Consider the following 8,572-nt stretch of genomic DNA (forward strand, 5'->3'; position numbering starts at 1 on the left):
ACATTTTAGAGGCTTGGTAGCCTATAGGTGTTAATTAACCGGCTTTGTGAGAGAATACATTTACTAGTAAAAACCACACTATGGTTGAGCGCACTAAACAAAACATATGCTTGATAACACTGTAAATGTGATAACATGTTTAAATCCCTACAAACAAGAACATTATAGGCTAACACAACTAAGTGGGGCAAATAGTTGAGAACCTACATACATTCAGTATTCGATTTTCTCAAGAATTATCCTTATCTATAATTTACCAAAGCATTGTCTCTACACAAGCAACCACATGGGTATTGCAAAACTAGGAATATAAATGTGTTTTATGTCCTCCACCCATTACCCTAGTTCCCATATTAACACTGCCTAGTCAGTACCTAACATCTTTCAATTTGATCTAAGAAGCAGCTTTTGCTTTTTACCAAATTCAATTCCAAGCTGTGTTCAATAGCAAATAGAATGAATCGCTTGAGAATTCTATTTCCCATCCCTGCAAAAGTAGTATAAACACTACTGCTGACAGAGGAACTGGCAAAAAATGTGGCACCTATGTAGCAACAGAATGTTATTCTACTATGAAACACAATGAAATCCTATCACTTGCAGGAAATTACAGGATCCTAGAAGACAGTGTTAAGTGAAATAAGTCAGGCACAGAAAGAAAAATACCATGTGTTCTCATTATATGTAGAAGCTATAATCATTGAACTCATAATGTTTTAGACAGTAATCTAACAGCCAGCAGAAGCTGGCAAAGAGGGAGAAAGGTAGTTGGAAAGAATGGCCCAAAAGTAAAAGTTCAGTAAGGGAATAATTTTTTAATTTTTCTACAAAGAGTAGAATACCTATTATTGATAATCAATTATTTCAAAATAACTACTAAATTGGACCGTGAATATTCCCAACATAGATAAATAGTAAATTTTGAGACAATTGGCATATTACTTTGATCTGATCATTACACTTTGTATATTTCTATTCAACCCTCATGATGAAGTACATACACATATAAATTATTATGAATCAATTAAACACTAAATACAGTTTTAAGACACACCTATTAAATAATAACTATGCTTTCTATCACATGCAATATTATGAGCTACTTTTATAGTTCGCTCAATTATACAAAGTGCTACAATGATTATTCTTCACATTAATAATCAGATATAATTGCAGCTTTCTTAAAGATATAAGCTATCTTATATAATTTGAAAACTGAATTGCTAACATGTACATTTGATCTTGAAAAATACAATATACATGCAATCTTCCTCATCTGAACAATTTGCCTTATGTGAGCCAGTTTTCCAGTATCATAAATACCTCAAGGTAATCACGCTTAATGACATAAACCTATAAAGTACAGGATTGCTTTATAAAAGGTATTTTAATACACCTTTTGCTATTTGTATGTGGGCAAAGAGAAAGAGGTATAGGAATGGCAATGGATTGCACTATGAATATTTGTGGAAGCCCATAAGGAATTGCAAATGCTGTTGAGGAAAAAATAAATGTTCTTTGGGGTAAGACTTAATTTCTACTCAAGTGGTGTATATTTAATTTATCTTTAACGTCACACATGGAACAAACGTGAGTTGGCCTTCACAGGAAACAAAACTGTAACAGCTTAAAAATATTGTGTGTGTGCACATGATGTTCGTGAGCGAGGGTGTGTGCAGTGTGTGTGTGTGTGTGTGTGTGTGTGTGTGTGTGTGTGTGTGTGGTCTCCATCTAATTCCACATTACTTAACATTTGCTGTGACATTTGCTTGGACTTTCTAATGGCATTTATTCTTAACAATTTATTCTTCACATGTCTCCAGCAATGTTATTCTAAAGAAAAAAAATGCTCTTAGCAAATATTTGCCAAGGATAAGGGATAATGATATGTCAAGGAAGCTAATATTGGCTTTGATTTTAGCAAACCTTCTTCCATTCTATATGTAAAAACGTCAGCAATCATTAGCATTCACATGTGAGCTCTAATATATGACTTGTAAACAATCCTAGAAATGATTTTAGCTTTTGTGAGGAAAATTTTGATAATATCTTTAGTTGTCATAAAACATGACTTCCTTTAATGACATAAGTGTATTTCACTTACTCCAGAGACTCTAGTCTAATGGTCTTAAAAGTTATAGGACCAGAATAAGAAGGGAGGTGAATAAAATAACAGTAGGTATGTCTGAAAAAAGTCATAAGGAATAATACTATTCACTGTTACCTTTAAAAAAGCTCTATAATTTTGGTTCTGTTATAGAGCTTTTTAAAAGGTAAGCAGTGAATAGTATTATTCTTTATGACTGACTTTTTTCAAAAATCTGAGCAGAAGGGTCTTTCCTGAGACTGATGCTCCAACCAAGGACCATGCATGGAGATAACCTAAGACCCCTGCACAGATGTAGCCCATAGCAGTTCAGTATCCAAGTGGGTTCCATTGTAATAGGAACAGGGACTGTCTCTGACATGAACTGATTGGCCTGCTCTTTAATTACCTCCCCTTGAGGAGGAAGCAGCATTACCAGGCCACAGAAGATGACAATGCAGCCACTCCTGATGAGACCTAATTGACTAGAATCAGAAGGAAGGAAAAGAATACCTCCCCTATCAGTGGACTTGGGGAGGGGCATGTATGTAGAGGGTTGAGGAAGAGAGGGATTGGGATGGGAGGAGGGAGGGAATACAGAGGGGATACAAAATGAATAAAGTGTAATTAATAAAGAATTTTTAAAAAAGCTCTATAATACATGTGAGTCTGTATATAAATATGCACGTATAAGTTAAATAAAACTCATCTGAGCTGACAATTCCCCCTCCAAGAGCCAAAGACCATCTAACAAAATGCCCAAGCTCAAGCATAAGAAGTCCTCTTTTGAGTTGTTGGTCAGAAGGTCTCCAAAACAAATAGGTTATTGCTTTTGCCCCTGGTTTCCCATCTCAGGTGGAATATAAGTCCTTACTGTTGATGAACCATGCACTTCACACACAGGACCAGAGGCCTCTGAGCTGGAACTAACATGAATGCCTACTCCATGAATACTAGTTTTCATCGTACTGGAAGGTATCATAAGATCTTCCAACGAATTAAAGCAACCAAAAGTCCTACCCAGCTATGACACGTGTGAGCCACAACCACCATCACATTGTGATAAACTTAAGGGTATATTATTGGCATATACATTTTAGCACTAACCAAAAGCTCTTTGTCATAGAGTTCTATTGCTGGGAACTGATATGACACCATCAGCGTGGCAGCTCTTAAAAAAGAAAACATTTCATTGGGCTTGGCTTACAGTTCATAGATGTAGTCCATTATCATCATCCAGCACGCTGGCAGACCTGGTGCTAAGGAGGTGGCCTAGAGTTGTACATCTGGATCCACAGGCAGCAGGAAGAGGTGTGAGTAACACTAGGATGTCCTGAGCTGCTGATACCTCAAAGTCCACCCCGGGATGTTATCTCCTCCAACAATGCCCCACCTAGTTCAACAAGGCCACACTTCCCAACTGTGTCAGCCCCGATGAACTTATGGGGCCATTTTCATTCAAACTACCACACTTCACTCCCTGGCCTCCATAGGCGTATTGCTACATCATAGTACAAAATATATTTAATCCAACTTCAAAAGTCCCTATAGTCTATTATCGTCTCAAGATTACTGAAAAGTCCAAAGTTCCGAGGAAAGGGAGCATAGTGAGGAAGTATTATTCCAAAGCAGGACCAAAAACCATCTGAACAAACTAAAATTCTGCACCTTTATGTCTTATGTGTGCTCTTCAGATCTTGAACTGCTTTCAGCTTGGTTGACTGTAATACCTTCTTTCTCTTGAGCTGTTTCCACTATGTGTGGCACCTTTTCCCAGCAGGTATCACACAACTATCGCAACTCCAACAAGGTCGGGCTGTCTAAGGCAATCTAGGCTTCACCTGTAAAAGTTGACACAATGGACCCTCTAGGCCTCCATGCAGGGACACCCATGCCACATGCCTGGTCTACATAGTTTTCCTTAATCACAGAGGAAGATTCCATAACTCCTTTATTGTATTCTTGACTCAAAAGCCAAAACCATATGGCCAAAGCTGTAAAGTTCTGCTGTTTTCTCTGGCTGAAACATGGCCACTGTTCAAATACATTTTCACCAGTTTTCTGTTTGAAATGGTTTCCTTTACTGCCTAAGCTCGGCTCTCTCAAAACATACTCTGTAGACTACGCTGGCCTTAAACTTAGAGATCTGCTAGCCTCTGCCTTTCAAGTGCCAGACTTAAAGGCATGCACTACCAAGACTAGCCCTCAAATTTTCTTTCTTTTTCAGTTTTCTTTAACTTATTTTCAAAAATTAGAAGCTTAGCTGGGTGGGGTCTTGCTTTGAAGTCACCACTCCCTTTATTCTACTTAGCATCAGGCTTTTCTTTAATCTGTTTGAACTTCCTGGTGCCCCCTTTACTCCTCGAAGGATACACATTGTACTTTTCTTTGCTCAACTTGCTCCTTTTCATTATTAATCTGCACAAGTGTGGCCACTAATAACCAAGCAACACAGTCAACACTAGTCGGTCTGGAAATTTCCACTGCCAAAGCTGTTAATCCATAACTTTTCAAGTTAGCCTCACACAGATTTTTTTTTGGACAAGGGGTCATATTCTTTGTTAAATATCACAAGCATGGCCTCTAGGCCACATACTAATGCTATCCTTCTCTGAAACTCATGATCTGAGTCCCCATAGTTCTCATCACTCCTAGCACCACTGTTTCCCATCTCCTAGTAGGATGGCTAATTAAGCTCCACTGAAAAAATTCCACTGCTCTCCTAATCCAAAGTCCCAAAGTCTACGTTTTTCCAAACAAATGCATGGGCAGGCCTTTCACAGCAATACCCCAGTTCCTGATACCAATTTCTGTCTTTGTTAGGGTTTTATTGCTGTGAATAAACATCATGACCATGGCAACTCATAAAAAGAAAATCATTTAATTAATCCTGGCTCACAGTTTCAGAGGTTTAGTCAATTATCATCAAGGTAACACACAGGCAGACCTGGAGCTGGAGAGGTAGCCTAGAGTTCAACATCTAGATCCACAGGCAGCAGGAACAGACAGTGGACCAAAATAGGCCTAACTTGAATTTCTCAAACCTCAAAGATTGCCCCCATGATTCACCTCCTTCAACAATGCCACTCCTATGTCAATAAATTTCAGGAGTGCAAGTTCTTATGTGTTTATGGGGATATTTTTGTTCAAATAACCATATTGTCTAACTTGATTTAAGACTAGTTCAACAAGGGAGAAATCATGCCTAGTACTGAAAATGTAGACAGCTATCCAAGGCTAGCAATCTCTAAATATACTCTAAATATTTGTTCTTATGCCCACAGATAAGTGTAATCTTCACCCTTCCTCAAAGAAATGTCTCTTAACAACTGATAGAGATCATTACAGCAAACTACAACTGGTCAAATGCAGAATTGTGAAACCAAGTCCTAATGGAAATATCTCCCAAACACTCCAAAACCTGAGTTGCAGGAAATACTGTGGAAGAGAAAAAGAAAAGATTTAAGAGCCAGAGGAAGAAAGGATTTGCTTTGAGTCTGTCTTCTAATAATTTCAGAAGCAAAACCCAGAAATTCTTACTAACATGAATACCTAAACATGAATCAAACAACGAAAATAATAACAGGCATGCCAAAATGTTCAGGAGAAGTAAAAAGACCATGAGGCCTCATCCCTACACAAAAACAAAAAAGAAAAAAGAAATGCTAAGGTTGGAAGAAATAGCCTTTTCCTGGGAAGAGTACAACAACTGGTTATCCAATACTAAATGGTCCCCCCGAAAGCAGACATATAAATGACATCATATAGACTGAGAAGGTTATATTTAGGGATATATATGTGTGTATATGTGTGTGTGAGAGTGTGTGTGTGTATGTGTATGTATATACCTATACGCATATACATATAAATTAAAAAGGAGATGGATTTGAAAGAGATCCAAGAGTGGTATATGGAGGAAATATAAAGAGGAAACAAAGGTAGAAATTATGTAATTATATTATAATATCAAAAATAAAAAGAAAAAAGAGATATTGATAAAGCAATAATCAATAAATAATTTTAAGATTATAGACCATGTTCCTTCTTTGTCAAAGTCCCAGAGGCTGAACATTGATTTCACAAACAAATGAAAGAAATTTATTGAATATATCTTGTTTCTAGGTTATGTGTTTCTTAGAAAATAAACAAGATAGACATGTTTTCTCCCTTGTAGACATCACAGCTTAGTGGAGAACACAGGGAAGTAAACGGGCAACTATAACACCATGTGTTAGCATTTCCTAAGTGATGTTTTATAACTGTGTTGAAGAAATATCACCTGGAGGGCTCTTTAAAAATACATGTTATCACACTCTTCTCTTAGCATCCTGACTCAGAACTATGTTTCTGAATGTCAAACTCTAACAAAGCAAGGGATCCAGCTCATTTCTCAGAGAAAACACATTTCATAATGACTCAGGCCATTATCAAGGTCAAAATATATGGGACAGTTCGTAGGGTAAGTCAAGAGGTCATTAGTGGTAGAGACAGAAGCAGAGGTAGAGAAATGCCAGGAATGGATGTGACTGAGAGACATAAAACTAGAGAAATAAGATTTTGCTTGTACAGGAACTTCAGGGCTTGTGAAAGAATTTATACCATTCTAACAGCAGGAGGGAGTGACCGGATATTTGAAGCCCAGGAGGCATTGGCTCAGTGTTGCCATTATATGGCTGTTTCTAACTTATATAACAGTGTAGATGGTATTAACACTTTTCCAATGCTCAGGGCAAAGAAGGAAGAATCCCAGTCCCTAGCTATTTATACTATCACTTTATATAGCTTCCGTTATCCCTAATTAACTGCTATCTAAAAATATTGAATTGAAAGTTTCAGACATAAATAATTTTTATGAGTTTTAAATTACACACTGCCCTTTTGAATAGCAAGAAGAAGTTTTATACTCCCTCTTCAGTTCTGCCCAGTACATATCTGATCTCTTGGTCTCAGGTATCTGCATCCTATAAACTATCCATTCATACATAGTCAATCAATAGCTATCCCACTGTCTCTAACAATGGGTATATGCCCTGGTGGTGATGATCAAGTAACTGTGGAGTTCCCCAACACTATATAATAATGCCCATGTCAGTCACAGAAGCACATCTCATCATGCAAATATTGCATCATCTCATATCATCATAAAAGATGAGTATGTATAATATAATAAAACATTGTAAAGAGAGCACAGTCACATAATATTCATTATAGAATACTATTATTATTTCTTTATTTTATTATTATTATTTAGTTCAATCTCTCACTATAAGGATACTATAAACAGGAAAGACAGAAATGCAGAAGAGCATCCCATCAGAGTGTTTGCATCCACTGGAAAGGTGTCTTAAAACATCTACATTGACTGTCAAAGTCTAGAAAGAAATTAGAAAATTCTATTTTGCACAGTTTGGGGTTAATGAAATTACCATTCAGTAATAATGAAGAGCTATAAAATCCTGGAAACTTATGAGTCACAGCCCTGAATGTTGACCAATCAGTCAATTAACCAACATTTGCTGAGTACCTCCTCTGTAATATAGCCTGTGCTGTCTAAGAATAGAATGGTTAGACAAGAGGGCAATATCCCCATCTCCAACAGAGCTGGGGATGTTTTGAAACCCAATGAATGTAAGATTTCACCAAAGAATGGTGTAGACTAAATCCTAGAAATCATTTGAAGCCATGTCTCCAGACATGACCTGTCTATCCAGTTTCAATGTCAGTATTTGAAAGGATCAACGACAGCTCTTACAGAGTGTTTCCGATTCTTAACTCTTTCAAAGGTTTTTTTTTTTCTTTTAGTCTGAAGATGAGGGTCATTTTTTTTTAATAATAAGATGAAAAAAAGGTTATGTTCTTATGTGGGAAATATAAATGTTTATTTACTGTATTTCTATTACTTAATTTCATGTGTTGCCCTAGAGTATTTATATCTACCATGGACTAGCTGCTTTTTCCTTAGAGAAATACAAATATGAACTCTTTAGAGAAAGAGATATGCACATTTATAAGTCAATTCTCTATGTAGAAGCTTATATGAAAGAGAAAATTTGTCACATACAAATCTAGTGAGCCAGGGCTGGAGAGATGGCTCATTGGTTAAGAGCACTGTCTGCTTTTACGGAGGACCCAGGTTCAATTCCTAGTACTCACATGGTGGCTTAAACCAGTCTGTACGTCTAATACCCAGGGATCCAGCACCTGTTTCTTGCCTCTGAGTGCACCAGGAATGCATATGCACAGATGTATATACAAGTAAAATGCTTATACACATAGAATAATAGTAAACCATTTCTAGAGATCCTCCAGAACTACTTGATTCAGAAAGAGTAGATGTGAGTAATTTAGATTCAGTATGTGCCTACATTACTATAGACAGCATCAACTGTGTGTGAAGCTCACTGATGACATCATTTTGCCATTTCATAGTTGTAGAAACTTAATCGAAGAACCTACCTGCAGGGAGTTATTTAAACTCCAGAAACC

Source organism: Psammomys obesus, unplaced genomic scaffold, assembly GCF_907164565.1.
Source record: "Psammomys obesus unplaced genomic scaffold, mPsaObe1.curated_primary_1811, whole genome shotgun sequence".
Taxonomy (NCBI): domain Eukaryota; kingdom Metazoa; phylum Chordata; class Mammalia; order Rodentia; family Muridae; genus Psammomys; species Psammomys obesus.